Here is a 20,745-nt window from a genome sequence, read left to right on the forward strand (position 1 = left end):
GTTCTCCCACCCCCTCCACTGGGCCACCAGTACAGTCTGACCTCTGTCTGGCTCCCATCCTAGAGGGATGTGTGGGAATGGTGACATGGCTTTTTATTGCTATACACCGTACTGAAAATGTCACCTTAGATTGAGTGTGTGTGCTGTGGTTTGGGTATGGTTTGAGAGTGTCCACCAAAGCTTCCCATGTTGCAATTTAATCCCTACTGTGAGATATGGAGAAGGTTGAGGTTTAACCCCACTGTGGGGTCATGAGGTGGGGCCTTTAGGAAGTGATTAGAATTAGAGGAGGTCCTCAGGTTGAAGCTTTCATGACTGAATCCTAGTGGCTTTATAAGAAGAGGAGGCGAGACCAGAGGATAGACACACACACAGGTGTGCCCTGTGTCTCCTGCCATGTGATGCCCTAAGCCATATGAAATACCTTCACTCTGAAAGCAAGAAGGCCACCAGCCAATGTGGTCTATTGACCTTGGGACTCCCAGACCATGAGCCAAAATGAACCTATTTATAAAGTGACCCAGACTCAGGTAATTCCTTATAATGATGGAAATGGACTAATATTTTGTGTGTATGTCTGTGATATCAGACAGAAAAATAAAACATCAGATTTCTGTTAATTTGGGGGTGATGATTGAAGTCAGAGAATTCTTTCACAACTTGTTTTTCAAAGATTTTTATATCCTGTGTACATACCAACAATATGTTGTTAAAACTCGTGTAGTGGAGAGAGGGGAGAAGAGAAATCAGTGCGAATGAGCTGCTACAGAGACTGAAAAGAAAGAAGAATAAAGTTTTCTAAATACCTGCACACAGGGGTCCTCCATGAGCATGGAGTTTTGAATAGACTCAGCACCTGTCTTGTAGGTATTTCCTCCTCTGGTTGTTAATCTTGTGATATGTCCAAAAGTGAAAATGATCGCAGATGCAGAGATACATAGAATTTGAACTGGAAGAAATGGATATTTTGCTTGACCAATTTGTTTTACAAGGGAGGAGGAGATAATAGGCCCTGAGAAAGCGAAAGGATGTGTTTAAGATGCTTCCTGGTAGATGGTGTGACAGATTTCTCCTGACTTCCCAATCTGTTTGCAGATTGCATATCTGTTTGCCAAATATGATTACATAAATGGAAACGACATGACGTGCTGTACCAGTAGACATTCTTTGGGTTTCTACGGAAACCTCCTCTTACTGGCGTCAGCAAAAAATGAGGAATTTATTGGAAGGAAGCTGAGGTATTGCACACAATTGCACAAAACTGAAGGAAGAGCTGACCAGGCAAGACTGCAATGGGAAGGAACCCGGGGTGGGGGTGGGGGGGTCGTGGCAGCAGTAGCTCATAAATCTGAACTCAGACTATTCATCACTCCCTATTTCTCTGATCCAAATAGGAGACTCTGCTGTTTCCTCCCACAGAGGCTTCAGTGGAAGCAAGATGTGCTTATACTGGCCTCCTGGACCCACACTCTCTCTTGTTACTCTGCTTCTATTTCTTTATTGCCCATAAGTCTATGTTCACTTGCATCTCCGTGAATATCTAAAAACACAAAGGCTAAGACCTAACCCCCAGAGATTCTGATTACACTGGTCTGAGGTGGGACAGGGGTGTGTGCGTTTATCTCAAAAGTCCCTGTGTTGTTCAATTGTATAGCCAATGGTAAGAATTCTGGCCTTCTGCATTGATGGGAAAATTACAGAATGTGTCCCGATACCCACTGCAGCTGAAAATGTGTTTAAGTGAATTGAGAATGACAGATCTAGAAAGGGTTGTTCAGGAACAATAAAGCATTTGTGGGTCACCACACATCGGTGACGTTGACCAGAGTACTCCCAGGCTGAGAGTTTGGTAGGTGCTCTGAGTATATTATCTCAGTTTATCCTAACTATGGCCTTGTGGTTTAGGTAAGCAATATCCTCATTTTCCAAATGTGTCAACTGAGCCTGGAGGATAAAGTGATTTCCTAAAGTGGACCAGTAGCTTGAGATTCAAACTCAGCCCATGCCCACAGTTCTTTAACAAAGACAACCATGGGGCCAGCTGACTGTAGAGGGATTCTGACCACTGCTTCTGGGGGATGCCCACGAAGGGTTATGCCAGAGCTCTGGTGAAGACTGTCCAGCTGCATTGAGGTCAAAATTGGGGTAGGTGGATCTCCACAGCACAAATGATGTCAGTCAGACATTCCTGACTGCAAAGACTGCTATGTGTCGGGATGTAGTGCTAAAGGAGTAAGAATATTTAGCAGAAGTGATAGGAGAGAAAGAGGATCTCTGCTATTGCAAGAAAAGCAGAACTTACTTCCCCACAGGGAAAATTAGGGGAAATATGAAGAATGTAAGTGTGCAAGAGTCTGAGCCCATATTTTAAAAAAAAGAAAGAAAGGAGGAGGGAATGAAGTTTTTTGATTTATGTCTTTTTAGGAAATTGAGATATGACTAGTGTTTGCTTTGGAGTTTAGGTGAGAAGAATAGAAAACATAAGTACAAATGAACTGGTAATAGAGTGTTTTTCATAAAAGTAATGGAATAGATTTGGGGTGGTTTAGCTTAGTGGTAAAGTGCATGCTTAGTGTGCACAAAGTCCTGAGTTTCATCCCCAGCAAACCCTTCTGGGTAAGAAAATATCAGTGGACTAGAATAGGCTTCACTGAGAAGTCTGAAAATTCTCTCTTCTGTTAGGGCAATTTGGAAATGCACTGATTTTAACATGAAGGGGTAGGATGGACCACAGCTGTGAGTTTCTGGAAGAAAGAATCTCTAATCCTTTTGGGCTTAACCATTAGGCAAATTTAGCTTCCTGGTTTCAAAAAGAGAAAACACACCCACAAAAAGAAAAACTCAGGCCCGTGGGAACAAGAAACTTCCTCCTCTGAAGGCTGCTTGAAAAATCTTAATCTTCCTCCTGAGAGGCCAAGTCCTCTTCCTGCTCAGCGTGAGGCAAGCTGGGGAGACATCCAAGAGGCAACGGGGTCCTAGGGAGAGAGGATGTGCCAACCAGGTCGAGTCACTGAGGTGTGAGGCTTGGAAAATGGTTCTGTGGGTAAAAGAGGCTGCTTTGTAATTCTCCATCCACCTGGGAAAACCAAGGGATTGTGTGGCTTTGCCCCGTGTCCCCCATTCTTTCCTTCTTTGTCCCTTCTGTTTCCATGAAACATGACTCGAGGTGGAAAGAGAAAAAATGTGAAAGCCAATTGAAAAAGAAATATCTGCAAATGAAGAACTCATTTTCCTGCCAAATGTGGTGTGGGCCGTACACTAAAACTGTGGGGCCAAATAATCATAGGGAGGCCAAAGTTTGAGAAGATCTGAAATCTGAACTTCTTCAGTTTCAGTAAAGTGAATAGAGAGCTGGAGATGAGGAGGGGTGCGTTAGAAATTTTCTGGAGTGGTGCAGTTGTTAGCGGAATCCACACTCAACAAAGGTTCTGCGGTAATTTTTATTTCAGTAATTTTGTTTGTACCAAAGGTCGAGGGAGGGAGCCTTTCTTCACTTAAGTATGGCAATGTCACTCTAGTCTGGCTTCCTTGTCTTATGGGAGAGGAAAGGAAATTGGTAAGTAACACATTGTTTACTTGCTTTGAGAAAAGCATTTAACATCTGCTATTTCATTTAATTCTCACAGCAGCCCTTGAAAGAGGAGCATTATCTGCATTCTACAGAGGAGGAAAATGAAGTCTGATTAAGTAACCTGCTTGATGTTTATATGGCTATTAATAAATAGAAGAACCAGGTTGGGTCCAATTTTCCTCCTGTTCCAAAGTCCTTTGAGACTCGACTTTAAGAAAAGAAAAAAAAAATTAATTGATAGATTTTCAGCACCAAATTTTTGAAAGCTCATAGATTCTCAGTGAATATGGGGTGATGGTGTAGATATGTCTGAAACCAAAATAGTTTTGGGAACTGATGTTTATTAATCATTTGTTATAAATCTAGGAGATTGTGGCTAATATATCTACTTACAGAATTCCTGCTGACCACAAAATATAGTCCATAGAATTTCTAACTCACTTTCATTCAGCAAATGGTGTTTGTTGCTGATTTGGTACTGTTTTAGTCAGCTTTGCATTGCTGTGACCAATACACCCAACAAGAACAAGTTAGAGGAAGAAAAGTTTATTTTGGCTTGTGGTTTCAGAGGTTCAGTCCATGGTTGGTCAACTCCATAGCTCTGGGCCTGAGGTGGAGCAGAAGGGTGTGGGAGAAGGAAGCTACTCAGTTCATGAAACACAAGAAGCAGAGAGAGAGGTGAGGGAAGGAGGGGGCAAAGAGCCAGGGACAAGGTATAGTTCTTCAAGGGCATACTCCCAACCATTCATCCAACTTATTAATCCATCAAATGAATGAATCCACTGATTGGATGACAGCTCTCATAATCTAAGCATCTTATTCTAAATATTCCTGCATTGTCCAACACATGAGCTTTTGGGCCTACCTCCTGTCCAAACCACATTAGGTACATGCATGTTTTGGTGGTGTAAGTGGGGTGGTCTACAAAAAGGTAGAATAGATGGTATCTGTCCTTCAGGAGTTATGTCTAGTTGAGAAGAGAGAATTGTACACATGTTCACAGATAAGAGCTCTGCTTTAGTTTGTATAAGTGTCCCTCAAAGGCCCATTTGTTAAAGGCTTGGTCAACAGCTTATAGTGCTATTGGGAGATGGTGCCCAGCACACTTAGGGACATTAGGGACATGTCCTTGAAGGAGCTATTAGAACTTCTAGGCACACACACCCTTCTGTCTCTCTCTCATATTCTCTCTCTTTCTCTCTCTCTCTCTCTGTTCCTAGCTACTTTGAGTGAATATTTTACTTTGCTACATGCTCCTAGCCATGATATACTTGCCTTGCCACAGGCCTGAAGGGGACTGAGCCAAGAGACCACATACTGGATGCTCTGAAACCATGAGCCCAAATATAACTGTCTTCCTCATAAGTTGACTGTCTCAGGGATTTTAATAGAAAGTAGACTAACGAAGCTCCATAGCAGACATAAAATCATACCATAAGATCTGTCTTGGGATTTGTGACTCAAGTCCCGGGTGGACCGTAGAGAGAAGAAATCAGAGGGAGAGAAAGAGTGAACTGTGGGAGACCAGGCAGGGCCGGGTTTGGGTTACAGTTCGGGGGACTGGTAGGACTTGCCTAAATGGGAAGAGCCTACATGACTAGACAGGCTACAGAAGTCTTAAGGACAAAGCCACACAGGTGATGGCACAGAGGGTTGGTAAGAGGCTGGAGTAGCAGGTTGACTATTTGAGATATTCTACTATTGGCAATGGCAGTGGTGTTTATTACAGTATTAAAGGTGATAGTAAAATAATAATAATAATAATAATATCATCTAGTGATTATTGAGCATTTATCCCACTTTATTCAACAAATGTTTGTAAAAGTTTCTGAGTGTGAGCACTATACCTTGTACTGGCAAAACACGGTGTTCAAACTTGGCAAAAATCCCTGATCTCAGGGGCAGATGATAAAATAGATTATTCTTCAACTACTAAGAGGGTAGTGGGTGGGAAGGGTATAGGGTAAGAAACATCATAGTCTCAAAGCCTGGATCTGTGTGTCATCGTATTAACTCATCAGCTGAAAGACAGAAGGCAGCCTTTGAAGAATTTTGAATAGAAAGTAACCTGATGAAAATATAATCTTAATGATAGCGTAGCAAAGAGTAGGGAAAGACGGATGCTGTCAGGTCCAGTGATGAGGCAAAACCATTCAGAACAGTTATCCTAAGATGAATCTTTTAATAACTAATATCGTGGAGGGGTCTAGTAGGAAGAGAAGACCAAAGTAAGGGAAAAAATAAAAATTTACTATTTTTCTGCTGTATGCTTTCTTGTAAGCCTAGAAACCAGGCATAATTATATTGTGAAAGTGATAGGGCTTGATGGTTTTTGTTCTAATGAATAAAATGTAACATAGAGTTGTCAAAGATGACTGAGGTTTTGAGACTTGAGTGACTAACACAATGAGAAAAGTAAGACGTTTTCGATGAGAAAAAGGGAAATTCAACAGAATTTTCTGACAGGCTGTTTAAGTAATTTAAGAATTTCTGAAACATTTGATATATTACACAGGTATGAAATTATAATGTATTTGATTATACTGTTGATATTTTCCATGGTAACATTATATGATCACTTGAAATGTTTACTTGTATCTTCATTTTCCTTAAATAATTCAAGTGTTGCATCTTTTTTTAAAAGTGTTCCCTTGTAAGGGAAAAAAAAAGTTTTTGAAACCAACTGGGTTGTCTTCTAAAGGATTAATCCTTTTTGAAAATCCATAGTTTCTCCCTCCAGTGGTGTAGGCAATATGGAAGCGGGGGCGGGGATGGTGGGTCATGTGGTGGGGAGCTCTGTTTCTCCTTCCTGGGGTGCACTTTACCCCACATGCTGCTGCCTTTCCTCCTCACCCATCACGCCCCAGTGCCCGACTGCCCCGTCCTGACCCACTAGCTGCTGCTTCGCATTTTTGAAAATGACTGGCTCACGGTTTCTCAAGCACTCTGCTCACAGCACTGTGAATGTACGGCTTTCAAGGCGACCCTAAAGCAGAAGAAGTTCCATTTAGTGAGTAATGAGGTCCAGCAAACCTTAGTGAGTTTTGGGCATAATGATATGATACATTTGAAAAAATAATAATGCACATGGGAAGAAAAAAATTATGTTTTTATATTATTATTAAATGACCACAATTGCTCACAAATGGGATATGTATACCTTCCATATTTCTCAAATAGGGGACACATACCAGGCATGGCCACCTGCACTTTTTTGCTCCATGTTGCTTTCCAAGCGATACTTGCCCTTTTTTTTTTTTTTTAATCATAGAAAACACAGTCAACCCAATTTCACAAAGATATGATGATGCTGAAAGGGGCATATCACGATCTAGTGTCGAAATGGAACAACCTTGAGCTAGAAGTGCCCAGGCTGTCTGATAGAGGTCTTTGCCTTTCCCTTGAAAACACGGAAGATCCAGGAGTTCCCCTGAGACGTCACTGTTGTGCCCTGGGATGCCTCCACACACAGTTTGAGAACCACTGTACAGGCCTGTCCACCAACAACTCTTTTTCTCTCCTTAATCTTATGTCACTTCTTGATCATCCCCATTTTGAAGAAAATAGCTTTGGATGCAGCCATGTCCTCCAGTTTCTTCCTTTCCATCTTTAAACTCCTGAGATTAAAGGAACTCTTGGTCACTTCGTTGCCCTGCACTGTACTGGTCAGCCACTTGGTAAGCCACGGCTTTGGCTCCCAGCATAGTCCCGAAAGGTTTCCAAATCTCCCTCCGCCTCATTTCTTTGGTGCTTAGAACCTTGGCCCAGGTTCAAATCATTTGCTTTGCTTTGACCATCTACTTTACCACCAGCTCATGTATGTATGTGCCAAGCTTGAGAGAGAAGAATGTTCTATCCCTTTGGCTTCTTTCAATACATTTACACTCCAGCACAATCCCCAGAGGATGCGTGCAATTATAAGCTCCATTCCTACAAGAGGGAACAGGCCAGCCTAATGCCAGGACATCAGAGGGAACGGAAAGACACCTGTAGGCATGTCTTGTCTCCCAGGTTCTGGGAAAGTCCAAGAGGCCTTGTTTGGTGTGGGTGATAAGTTTGACTTGATATGTTTGACTTTCAACTTTTATGATGTTATTTTCATAAAGGTAAAATATTTGCTGTTAATTGTAGATACTTTCAAAACACAGAAGAGAAAAATAAAAACGGATCCACTGTGGAAGCATAAATGTGTTAAAATGTTTATTTCAATTTAATTCGATTTTGAGAGTCCTTCCAAATGTTTTCATGGAAACATAATTTATATAGAACAGCCTTTTCGCAAAACTTACATTATAAATATTTTAATTTAATTAGGTAATTCCTTTAGCCATTCTTAAAAAATAAATTCTTTTTTAAAATTTTTTTATTTTTATTTTTTAAAGAGAGAGAGAGAGAGAGAGAGAGAGAGAGAGAATTTTTTTAATATTTATTTTTTAGTTTTCGGCAGATACAACATCTTTGTATGTGGTGCTGAGGATCGAACCCGGGCCGCACGCATGCCAGGCGAGCGAGCTACCGCTTGAGCCACATCCCCAGCCCCCAAAAATAAATTCTTACATTACACAATATATACATGTATTGAAACATACAAATATATATAGCTTCTGTGTTTAATATATTATTAATTTAATTAATGTTTTGGTGCTGGGGACCAAACCCAGGATTGTGCACATCCTGAGTGTAAACTCTATTGCTGGGCTATCCCCCAACCCTAGTACATCTAAAAATGATTCTTATCACTTTCAAGGCAATAGCTTTCACATAATTTTAAAATAAAAACAACTAAAAAGCTTTAACGTAAAATAGCAGACTCCTGTCCTCCCGCCCAGATTTTCTCACCAGATCCAACTACTTTTACAGTGAATTTTAATAGTTCTAAAATAGTCCATTGGATGATATTATATAGCTTATGTACTCACTGTCCATCCCATTTTTACCTAATTAAGTTATTCAATGTAGGCATGTCTTGTCTCCCACATCCTGGGAAAGTCCAAGAGGCCTTGTTTGGTGTGGGTGATAAAAAATATTAAAAGTAGTGGTTCAATTAGATTACTAATTGCTGATAAAGGTCTATTCACTATGCAAATTTATAGAGATATTGTGTGTGTAAACTCAGGGATATATTATCAGGTGTACTTTGCCTTGCTATTTTATAAGCCTAATCTTATTGTACATGTCATTTATCGTCAATACTCTGGGCATAGTATTGGGAACAATGACTTTATCATTAAACATTAATAGATCTTCCAGCTCTTACCAGTTACTTCCTCAAGCTAAAACTGTAGAAGTTTGGGAGTTGAGCCAAGAAGTTTTAATGAAATTCTATTATATTTACTCTTTCTTCTCCTTTTTAAATACATGGGGTCTTGCTATGTTGCCAAAGCTGGCTTTGAACTCCTAGGTTCAAGGGATCTCTAGCCTTCTGTTGTATTTTAAATTATAATTTTTAATGCAAAGCAGGTAACAGCCTATCCTGGATAGTTGTAAAAACTACTGAGAGTTAAGAGGCACATCATGTGAATATGTTTATTTATTTATTTTTTATACTAGGGATTGAGCCCAGGGGTGCTGTACCACTGAGCTACATCCCCAGTCCTTTTTATTTTTTATTTTGAGACAGAGTCTTGCTAAGTTACTTAGGGCCCTGCTAAGTTGCCAAGGCTGGCCTCAAACTTGCCATCCTGTCTCAACCTCCTGAGTCACTAGGATTACAGGCATGTGCCACCACTCCTGGCTGTGAAATTTTTCTTGCAAAAATATTTTAAGGTAATGGTGTTTTCAAAATTGAGAATTCATATTCTGAAATACTAATTCGAAAGTATGTGGATTGCTACCTATTCTGTCACAATACACTTTTAAAACATTAATGGACATTTTACGAGTGGTTTTAGATTTACAAATAAATTGAGCAGATAGTACAGAGTTCCCATATAGCCCCCACCAACCCTTCTCCCTCACCAACCAGTTTTCCTTTTTTTAAAAAACATTTATTTTTTTTTAGTTGTAGGTGGACACAATATCTTTGTTTTATCTTTATGTGGTGCTCAGGATCGAACTTGGTGCCTCATACATGCTAAGCAAGCACTCTTCCTCTGAGTCACAACCCCAATTTTTCATATTATTAACATCTTGCATTAAGTGTGGTCTATTTGTTACAACTGATGAGCCAATGTTGATATATTATCATTAAATAAAGTCCACAGTTTCAGTATGGTTCACTCTTTGTCTTATATATTCTATGGATTTTGACAAGTGCTTAATAATATGTATTGATTATTGCAGTGTCATACAGAATAGTTTCAGTACCCTAAAATCTGTTTTGTCTGTTCATTTCTCCTCCAAAACCCCTGGTAACCATTCATCTTTTTATCACCTCCATAGTTTTGCCTTTTCCAGAATATCTTATACTTGGAATCATACTGTATGTAGCATTTTCAGATTGGTTTCCTCCACTTAGTAATATGTATTTAAGGTTCCTTCTTCTTACAGCTGTATAGCTCATTTTTAAAAATGTATTTATTTATTCTAATTTGTTATACATGGCATTTCAATTCATAGTACACATATAGAGCATAATTTTTCATGTCTCTGGTTGTACACAAAGTAGAGTCACACCAATTATGTCTTCATACATGTACTTAGGGTGATGATGTTCATCTCATTCCATCATCTTTCCTACCCCCATACCCCCTTCCTTCCCCTCCTCCCCTTTGCCCTATCTAAAGTTCCTTCATTCCTCCCATGTTCCCCTCCACCCCCATTATGGATCAGCATCTATGTATCAGAGAAAACATTCATCCTTTGGTTTTGGGGGATTGGCTTACTTCACTTAGCATAATATCCTCCAACTCCATTCATTTACCTCTAAATGCCACAATTTTATTCTCTTTTATTGCTGAGTAATATTCCATTCTGTATATATACCACATTTTCTTTATCCATTCATCTACTGAGGGACATCTAATTTGGTCCCTCAATTTAGCTATTGTGAATTGTGCTGCTGTAAACGTTGATGTGGCTGTGTCCTTGTAGTATTTTTTTTTTTAAGTCCTTTGGATATAGACCAAGAAGTGGGATAGCTAGGTCAAATAGTGGTTCTATTCCCAGTTTTCTGAGGAATCTCCATACTGCTTTCCAGAGTGGTTGCACCAATTTGAAGTCCCACCAGCAATGTATGAGTGTACCTTTTTCCCCACATCCTCACCAACACTTATTGCTGTTTGTATTCCTAATAGCTGCCATTTTGACTGGAGGGAGATGAGATCTTAGAGTAGTTTTGATTTGCATTTCTCTAATTGCTAGAAATGTTGGACATTTTTTCTTATACCTGTTGATTGATTGTATATCTTCTCCTGAGAAGTGTATGTTCAGGTTCTTGGCCTATTTATTGATTGGGTTATTTGTTTTTTTGGTGTTAAGATTTTTGAGTTCTTTATATACCCTAGAGATTCGTGCTCTATCTCATGTGCATGTGGTAAAAATTTGCTCCCTTTCTGTAGGCTCTCTGTTCACCTCATTGATTGTTTCTTTTGCTGAGAAGAAGCTTTTTAGTTTGACTCCATCCCATTTATTGGTTCTTGATTTTATATCTTGCACTATAGGAGTCTTATTAAGGAAGTCAGGGCCTAATCCGACACGATGAAGATTTGGGCCTACTTTTTCTTCTGTTAGGTTCAGGGTTTCTGGATTAATTCCTAAGTCTTTGATCCACTTCGAGTTGAGTTTTGTTCATGGTGAGAAATAGGAGTTTAATTTTATTTTGCTGTATATGGATTTCCAGTTTTCCCAGCACCATTTGTTGAAGAGGCTATCTTCTCTCCAATATATGTTTGGGGCACCTTTGTCTAACTTGGGATAACTGTATTGATGTGTGTTTGTCTTTGTGCCCTCTATGCTATACCATTGATCTACAAGTCCATTTTAGTGCCAATACCATGCTTTTTTGTTACTGTTGCTCTGTAGTATAGTTTAAGGTCTGGTATAGTGATGCCACCTGCTTCACTCTTCTTGCTAGGGATTCCTTTGGCTATTCTGGGTCTCTTATTTTTCCAGATGAATTTCATGAATGCTTTTTCTATTTCTATGAGGAATGTCATTGAGATTTTGATTGGAATTGCATTAAATCTATATAGTACTTTTGGTAGTATGGTCATTTTGACAATGTTAATTCTGCCTCTTCAAGAACAGGAGAGATCTTTCTATCTTCTAAGGTCTTCTTTAATTTCTTTATTAAGCGTTGTTGTTGTTTTCCCCCATTGTCTGCATGTACCACAATTTATTTATGTATTCATCTATTGAAGGATATCTTGGTTGGTTACAAGATATGGCAACTATGAATAAAGCTACTATAGATGCCCCTGTATAGGTCACAATTGCTGTGTCCTGTGGTAAGAGTGTGTTTAATTTTTAAAGAAACTTTAAAATTGTCTTCCAAAGTGGCTGGACAGTTCCATTTTTCCCTAGCAATGAATGAGGATTCCTGTTACTCTGCATCTTTGGCAATATTTGGTGTTGTTAGTATTGGATTTTTGCCGTTCTAATATGTGTGTAGGAGTCTCGTTGTTTTAATTGGCAGTTCCCTGATAACATGATATGGAGAATCTTTTCATATACTTAGTGTCTGTTAAGGTCCTTGGCCCATTTTTAACAATTGGGTTGTTTGTTTTTTTATTAATGATTTTTAAAGAGTTTTCTGTATATTTTCTATACCAGTACTTTATTAGACAGATATTTTATAAAGATTTTTTATGAAGATTTCCAAGTTATCTTTTAATTTTCTTAGTAGTGTCTTTTGCTGAGCAGTATGTTGTTGATGTACTTTTATTCTATTTATTTATTATTTATTTACTTATTTTATTTATTCATTTATATGTGATACTGAGAATTGAACCTAGTGCCTCACACATGCTAGGCAAGTGCTCTACCATTGAACCACAACCCCAGTCCTTGCTGAGCAGTTTTAATTTTAATGAAGTCCAACTTAAATTTTTTTCTTTTGTAGATCATGCTTTTGATGTTGTATCTAAAAAGTTGTTACTAAACCAATGGTCATCTAGCTCTTCTCTAGTGTTATCTTCTAAGAATCTTATAGTTGTGCATTTTAAATTTAGGTCTGTGATTATGAATGGTGTTAGATCTGGACCTAGATTATCATCATAATCATTGTTATTACTTTTTTGCATGTGGATGCTCAACTGTTCCAGCACTATTTGTTGAAAAGACTGTCCTTTGTTTGTTGAATTACCTTTGCTCCATTGCCAAAGATATGTTGATTATATACTTGTGGTTCTATTTCTGGGCTCTCTATTCTGTTCGAAATATCCTTTTAAATAAGTTTTTGTTGTTGTTGTTGTTGTTTTCAGTGAAAATAAACTCTACTAGTACCTAATCATGATTTGACCCTTAGTTCTCTTGTGAGAGATAGGATAGATCATTTCTCCTATTGCTTTCATCTTTATCTTGTGAGAATAGTTTATATTTAAGTATACTGTCCAGATGATGACTTCCTTATAAAAAGTTCCTGGGTCTGTTTTAACAGGCAGCAGTCTGCGTGTGTGACTTAGTGTCTGTCTGTGTCCAGGCTGAGTGGTAGGCACCTAATTAGGCATAATTTCTGATTATGTCTCTTACATTTTATAATGGGATATTAAATCTATTTTTCATTGACAACTAAGAAAAAATATTGTTCTGCCTCAATCTGTAACAGCATATAAATATTTGAGGTTTTTACTAACAATTAAAGCATCAGGATTAACCTGGTGCAGTGGTACTTGTGTGTTATATCAACTACCCAGGAGCCAAGGTAGGAGGATTGCAAGTTCAAGGCCAGCCTGAGTAACTTAGCAAGACCGTGTCTCAAAATAAAATAAAAAGTGCTGGGGGCATAGCTCAGTGGTATAGCACTCCTGGGTTCAATTCCCATGCCTACCCATGCAGCTTTTATCAGTGGACATTTGGCAATGAGTAGAGACATTTTTGGTTGTCATAAGTTGTAGTGAGGGTAGGAGGGTGGGATGAGGAGTTAAGATTCTGCTAAATATCCTGGGCAGCCCCCACAACATATAATTTTCTGGCTGGAATGTTAATAATACTGAGGTTCTAAAAGCTCTTTGTTGAGAAGCATATTTATTTATATCCACGGATGGGGTTTCCGCTCTGCATTGACTTCTAGATAAGCTAGACTTTACATAAGCTGGACTTTAATAGATTTGCTATCTACCTCAACAATTGTGCAAAAATTTATGGTATGATCTAATATGCAGCAATTGGTTAGGTGTTTTGAGCTTAGTTTCACTTATTCCTGAATTCATAATAGTTTCTATTATGTTACATGCATTTACTTAACATGCTCTAATTTTTAAACTGAGACATAAATATGTAATTATATATATTGCTGAACATAAATGGCCAGATTTTTGGTCATAAAAGCCTGAGTCTGGAACCAAAGTTGATGTTTAGTAAGTCTTCTTGGTTGTATATATTTAGGTTCTGCTTCTGATTTCCCCTTCATGTCCTTTAAATGGCCTGTTTCCCTATCATGCATAAGTTTCCATGAGCTCATCTTGTTTTCATAGTGTTCCCTTTTATTGTTAAGAGAAACAAAGCCAAAAAAAAAAAAAGAGAGAGAGAGAGAGAGAGAGAGAGAGAAGAGAAAAGAAACTCACTTGTTTCAGCAATCCACTCTTGTCTTCCTCTGCTTGACATTGCTCAACTAAGTATTATGTAACAGGATGGGCCATGTAGTAGGGGCTTTATCCTGCACATTAATCCTGGGTAACTGGCACCTAGAACTATCATGGACTTGTTGACAGTTCTCCTCTCTTATAGGAGGTCCCTCTGACTACTTCTGTGGCTTGATTCACTGCAACCTCCTAGCTCCCTCTCTGTCTCTCAGCTCACTACTCTTACAAGATCTTTGCATGGTGGCCTGTTTCTTTTATCTGGTCCCCCTTTGAGATGCTCACCTATTATCCAGAGCATACTCAGGCTCATCTCTTGGATGTTCAGAGGTTTTCCTTACACCTAGTGAGAATCTTCATGATTGACGTTTTATTTTCTTTTAAATTCTGACTCCAGCTGCACCTTCTCTAAGTTCCTTACTCCCACAGACTATCAGAGTTTGAAAGACCTTGGGCCATGAATTCAGGTCCTCTTGTTTAAAAGTTTTAAAACATGTTTTTCATTTTTGTGTAAGTTATATATATATGTGTGTTTGTGTGTGTTATGTGTATGTGTGTGTATTATATAAACATATTACATGTTTTATATATCACAAAATTTTTCTATATTATATAGTATATATAGTATAATGTATATAGTATTACATAATGTATTATACTTGCTATAATATTGTGTATGTTGTATTCTGTATACACATACTATGTTTATTTACAACCTGTATATGTTTATATTATATTTATATAATAAAAATATATTGTATACATTCATATATATATGGTAAAAGTAGAAAATATTTTAACATTTTCAGAATAAGGGGAACTGAGTACAAGACCTAAGGGACTTTAAGTTCACATACTTATGATGGGAAAATTTAGAAATTTGGAAAAACAAAAACACAAATATCTGTAGTCCCATTACCTATAGATAAAAATGATCATATTTGGGCATGTTTATTTCTAGACATTTTACCGTACAGATTTATACCTTTTTCCCTGTCACAAAAATGGTATTATTTCATATATATTCACATATATATGTGGCAAACATATACACACGTATACTGTTTTCATCTTTTTTTTACTTAAATTTACTGTGAATCTTTTTATGTCAACAAATATATTTGTAAAGTATTTTAATGGAAACACATTATTCTTTGGTATTGCAGAATCATGCTGTGGATAATTTTTCAAAATCTGAAGAACAATTTTATGGTTTATCGAATGTTCCAGTTTACTAGTGAACTTATTTCTTTTAACTACTTGAATATTGTTTCTATTTTTTAAGAAATTCTATCATTTTCATATCCTAATGCTATTTCTTCAAATGGCATGTCAGCACTGATGTTTTCTTCTGCAGTAAAAAAAAAATTAAGTTTATGTTTAAATTTAAAATTGGAAGTATCAAAGAGAAAAAGGAAATGATCAATGTATTCCCAACACATGACATGCTTAAAATTTAGTTTGTAAGAAGGAGAAATTAGGATGTGTTATTTTGGCAGCTGTTTGCAAAAGCATTTGATATTAAGGATAGAACCATTCTGAGGTGTGGGGAGGGAGTGAGGACATGCAGATCAAGACCAGAAAGAAGCAGAACACTTGAACTCAAATGTGCTAAAAAATATGCCACCAAGTGGAAAAGATTAAAATTAAAGTCCTAAAAATGTAAGGGTGGGTAAGGTAAGAAACAAATAAACTACAGAAATAACCATATCTCACATGAACTGATAAGAATTATTACTCATGCTATTAAAACAACTCCAACTGATACAAGCCATTATAAACGTATGCTGTTAAAACAATTGCATCTAATATGAAATTATATAAACCTCACAGATGGTTAAAAGGTACAAATTTTGGTGAATTGATCAACATACAAACCGAAACACCAAGAGAACTGGCTTTTAGTGAAGTTTGAGAGCTGATCTGCACTTATATAACTAGTGACCAGCATGCCTTTTTCTGTATGGTATTTAAAATAGTCTCACATAGGTATCCTTTTATACAGAGCTTTGAGTGTAAAGTAATTTTCTTAGAAACAATTTACTCCTAGAAGTGTTGGTGGTGTGTTAAGAAGGGCATACATTCTGAAGAACTTTAATGTGTATTGTCACTTTAAAGATTATATCATTTGCCCTCCTGTACCAAGCCCAGCAATTTCATTTTATGGTGAGGAAATTAAGAGTCCAGAAAAGAGAGTGGTTTGTCTATAGTTATAGGACTGTCAGGCTGGATGCAACAGCGTGACTTCCTGATTCCTACTTCCTGATTCCTACTTATCCTGTCTGTCCCTTCCAGGCCAGAGACAAATTACTCTCAGCTTCACTGTATAGACACACTCAGCTCCCAGGCATTTGTCTTTATATACTTCATTAAATGTTTTACAGTTCTTTTCTGGACCTATTCTAGTAAATGCTGTGATTAAAAAAAAAAAAAAACTGTACCTAGTGCTATAGTAAGGTTCTGATATGGACAATTTGCTGTTTTATGAGTCATTATTTCAGAATATCTCAGCAACAAGTTAGCCGTATGTAATTTGTGCTAACCAGTCACATCATAGCTCCGCAACCCTTGGATCTTCTTGTGGCTGTGCTATATCTCTTATGGCAGAAAATAAAGAAGTGGCTTCAAAGCAGATACCTGCAGACATAAATGAAAATGTGCAAGATTTGGAGTGCAAAGGCATAAAGAAAATAAAGAGGAAACCATTGAAAATATATATATATATAATCTTTATTTGTTAATTGCATATATTTGGCATTGTTTAAAAGAAGTAAAAATAAAGAGGAAACAAACTTTACATGTCTCTCGTCTTTAGGGTGGACGGCATTTTAAAGATTAATTTTTTATTGATAAAGTCCATATGCTGTAAAACTCACCATTTCAAAATATTCAATTCAGTGGTGGGTGTTTAGTATGTTCTTAATGTTGAATACCATCACTACTATCTAATTCTAGTACCCACTGCATTTTATGTGTAGTGATCTGGCCGAATTTATATACTACAGCACAATTTTGGAAAACAGCAAAACAAATACACACAGTCCTCTGAATAGCGGGGGGGCGGGGGACCTCCCTCAATTGCCAATAGGGTTTTGCTATTTCTGGTTGAAATAGACTGCTTCCCACATGACTCCATTTCTTTAAGACAGAGCTCAATCCTTCACATTTCTCCTTCATCACTTCGCTTCATGACAACATTGTAGGGACAGAGCTGCTCTTTCGCTGTTTACAGAGAGAAGCCACTTATTCCCCTCACATTCCATGCACATCTGTGGTCTCACTGGGTTGGTCCTGGCTGTAACTAGTTGCAGAGATTGCACAGGGCTCTGTTGTTTTGGGGTAGTGTTATATGGACACTGAAAAACTTCTAGATCCCCCCTCCCCTCAAAAAAACCTTCCGCAGGCTGAGGGAAGGGAGCCTCACACAGCCTCTGACCTCCCTCTTGTGTCTAGGGATATGCACCCCATACCTCTGCTGCATATACTTGAAGCTACTTCCCACACCACCATCCCCTTTTCCATTTGACCCCTAATGAGTTAAAGTGGTGGGACTGGGAGACACACTGGATGCAGGTTCAGTCCCAATACTCTTCCCACACTTCTTCACTCTGCTCTCTCACTTCTTATAAGTCAAGAAGTGCTTTGCAATTTTAGGGTTAGGAGAAGGGGTGGGCTGAGGTTCTCCATCTCAGTCTGACCCCTGTGGTTTTAATCGGTAGCTGGGAGAAAGCTAATTCTTTCATGGACTTTGTTTCTCTTATTGGAGTCTCATTTCTGAAAGTGAAGTAAGAAGGAAAGCAATTGGCGCATGTCTAAGGGTTTCTATGTTGATGGGCAAAGGTGAATCTCCTGAGCTACAGACTTAATCCTGGAATGCAAGTGTGAGAACTGGAGGACACTGTTACAGGGTTGAATTCCTATCAATGACCCTTCCATCAACTTGAACCTGCCTTTGAAGTTCAAGATCAAGTTTGGTTTGAGATAGGTACCCCCATCTCTGTTTCCTTGGGCTTCCTCTTCTTCCTCTTATCTTTCTAAGCTCCTTAATTAGGAAACTGTTGGAGATGAATCTCACCCCACAGAGAGGCGAAGACTTGGGTGGATAAAGAAGTGCAGCTTTGAAGCCAGGAGGGCCAAGATTCAGTTCTCCCAGAGACCTGGATTACCTGGTTCAGAGTCCTCTTTGGGCTTTGCTTTCCTTGTCTATGAAATGCCAGGCACAAAAGAGGTTGCTACTTATTCATCTCTTTTCTCCCTCCTGAGCCCATCATCTACACCCTCATTGATGATGGTGGTTACTCTCTTTGCTTCAGGTGAGTGTCCAGTTGCTATTGCAAGGTCAGGAGAGAGAAGATCAGACTTCAGAGCCCCCAAGGAGCCTTTGGATGAGTAATTCACTTCTTGTTGGGAAAACTTAACTCCGTTAAAGCATTCAGTGTAGGAATTTGTGGCAAAGAAAAAAAAAAGATCTTAGTTTCTTTTTGGTGGGTGCCGGAATAAAGGCAGAAAATGTATAAGTCACAATAATTTCCTTTTTCAAAATTTAAAAAAAATTTGGGGGGGGGGCGTTTCTAGGGATTGAACACAGGAACCCTTTACCACTGAGCTATATCCCCAGTCCTCTTTCTTTTTTATTTTTTTATATTTATTTTTTAGTTATAGGTGGACACAATATCTTGATTTTATTTTTATGTGGTGCTGAGGATCGAACCCGGTGCCTCACGCATGGTAGGCAAGCACTCTACCTCTGAGCCCCAGCCCCAGCACCTCTTTCTTTTTTAAGAGCAGCTGAGTTACTGAGGCTGGTCTCACCTTGAGATCTTCCTGCTTCAGGAGGGATTATAGGCATTCGCCACTGTGCCCAGAGTAATTAACTTCCTTAAAATTTTAAGATTTAGGAATACGTGGACCACTTATAGAAAAATATTGTAGGATTCATAAGAAGAGAAGTCTGAAATAGTCAGATTTCATGGGGGGAAAGTGGCATCCAATTTCCTAGTTTTGATTCCTTTAAGGTCTGCTAAGATAAGTGGTATATAATTGAAAAATCTTCGTGTGACAGACAAAGAGGTGAATAGATGTAGGTAGGAAGACTTGTCAGTTTGCCCTAATTTCATGAAAGATCCCCTGTTGGTGAATATTTGGATGGACCCTGTTTATAATATAAACAATATTAGTGTGAATATTCTGGTGCCCTTTACACTGTGGCTACAGAACAGGTTCCCAGAAGCAGAATCCAGATGCACAGTTGTTCCTTTGAATATTAGGCGCCATTAGGCATTTGTGCAGATCTTACCTGAGGCTGTAGAATGGTACCAAGGAGTTGTAGTTGTTATCCCAGACTACAACTCCTTGGTACCATTTTTTTAATCACTCTTTTAATAGACTAAGGCCCTTAAATGAGGATGAGCCACCCCTATTGGATATTTTTCCCCATGAGAGAAATTTTTGCAAAGAAAAGTCACCAGTCTCCCATTTTTTTTTCCTTCCTTCTTTCCTTCCTTCCTTTTTTTTTGCACTGGAGATTGAGCCCAGGGACATGGCAGCTACTAGCTGGCTCCCATTTTCTGTGGGTGTTGGTCTCTGTCCCTTAAACCATGCAGTTGAGCTTTTGCAAGAAACATCTCAAGAGTTGTATTTGCATATCAAACCCTTAGTGAGTATGACTATTTTTAACCAAGTTTCTTCATATTAAACATGCCTTTTATTTACAGTTAAAAATGGTACTGGGGGGGAAACATTACCAACAGTATCATCCACAGCACTTTTAAGTCCATTAAATGCAACTTAGAACTTTTATTGGGGACACAGTTCTCAGTGAGGAGCCGGGTCCATTTCCTCTCGCCTGCAGTGACTCACGCTGCCCCCTGGCCCTTCCTGCCAGCAATTCAGGGCAAATGTGCAGTTCAGTTACACCAGATCTGTTACCCACAGTGTAACCACGTTTGCATTCTCCTCTTTTCATTGGCTCTGGTTTTCTGTTTTCATTTTATTAACCTTGTTATTGATTCCTTTGTGGTAAAGCATTTCATATCCTTCTGAGCAGGAGGCAGGCTATGAAAATAATGCCTGTATTTAGCATTGTTAATGAAACATGAGTTTCAAAACAGTCATCATATGACAAAATGTAAAAGCACAGTTTGTGGAAATTAGCCTGCATATTAGATTTTATTTAATTTTTAAATTTTTGTTCTGAGGATCACACCTGGGGTGCTTTACCACTGAGCTACATCCCCAACCCTTTCTTAAAAACTTTGAAACAGGGTCTCGTTAAGTTGCTAAGGATCTTGGTGAGTTGCTGAGGCTGACCTCAAACTTGTGATCCTTCTTTCTTAGCCTCCAAAGTCACTGAGACTACAAGGGTACACTCCCACACCCAGCTGTATTAGGTTTTTGACCAAAGTAGTTTGAGTGAGGCCCAGTTCCAGCGCTTACCAGCTGTATCTCTGGGCCAGTCATTTAACCTTTCTGAGGCTCAGTTTACTATCCTGTAAA

At 38.5% G+C, this 20,745-nt stretch overlaps 1 protein-coding gene across 5 annotated transcripts in view; it reads left to right on the forward strand.

Moving 5' to 3' along the window:
* Lyn (LYN proto-oncogene, Src family tyrosine kinase) overlaps window positions 1-20,745 on the forward strand; it is a 119,654-nt gene that overhangs the window by 34,221 nt on the left and 64,688 nt on the right. Inside the window, exon 1 of one of the 5 annotated variants that reach the window (XM_048782916.1) lies at window positions 3,536-3,556. The exons of 3 other annotated variants lie outside the window; for them this stretch is intronic. The gene's annotated coding sequence lies outside the window, so the exon portion shown is untranslated. Of the gene's footprint in view, window positions 1-3,535; window positions 3,557-20,745 lie in introns of those variants that run through there. One more of the 5 variants, XM_048782919.1, reaches the window with a different exon arrangement.

Source organism: Marmota marmota, unplaced genomic scaffold (genome assembly GCF_001458135.2).
Source record: "Marmota marmota marmota unplaced genomic scaffold, marMar, whole genome shotgun sequence".
Classification (NCBI taxonomy): Eukaryota; Metazoa; Chordata; class Mammalia; order Rodentia; family Sciuridae; genus Marmota; species Marmota marmota.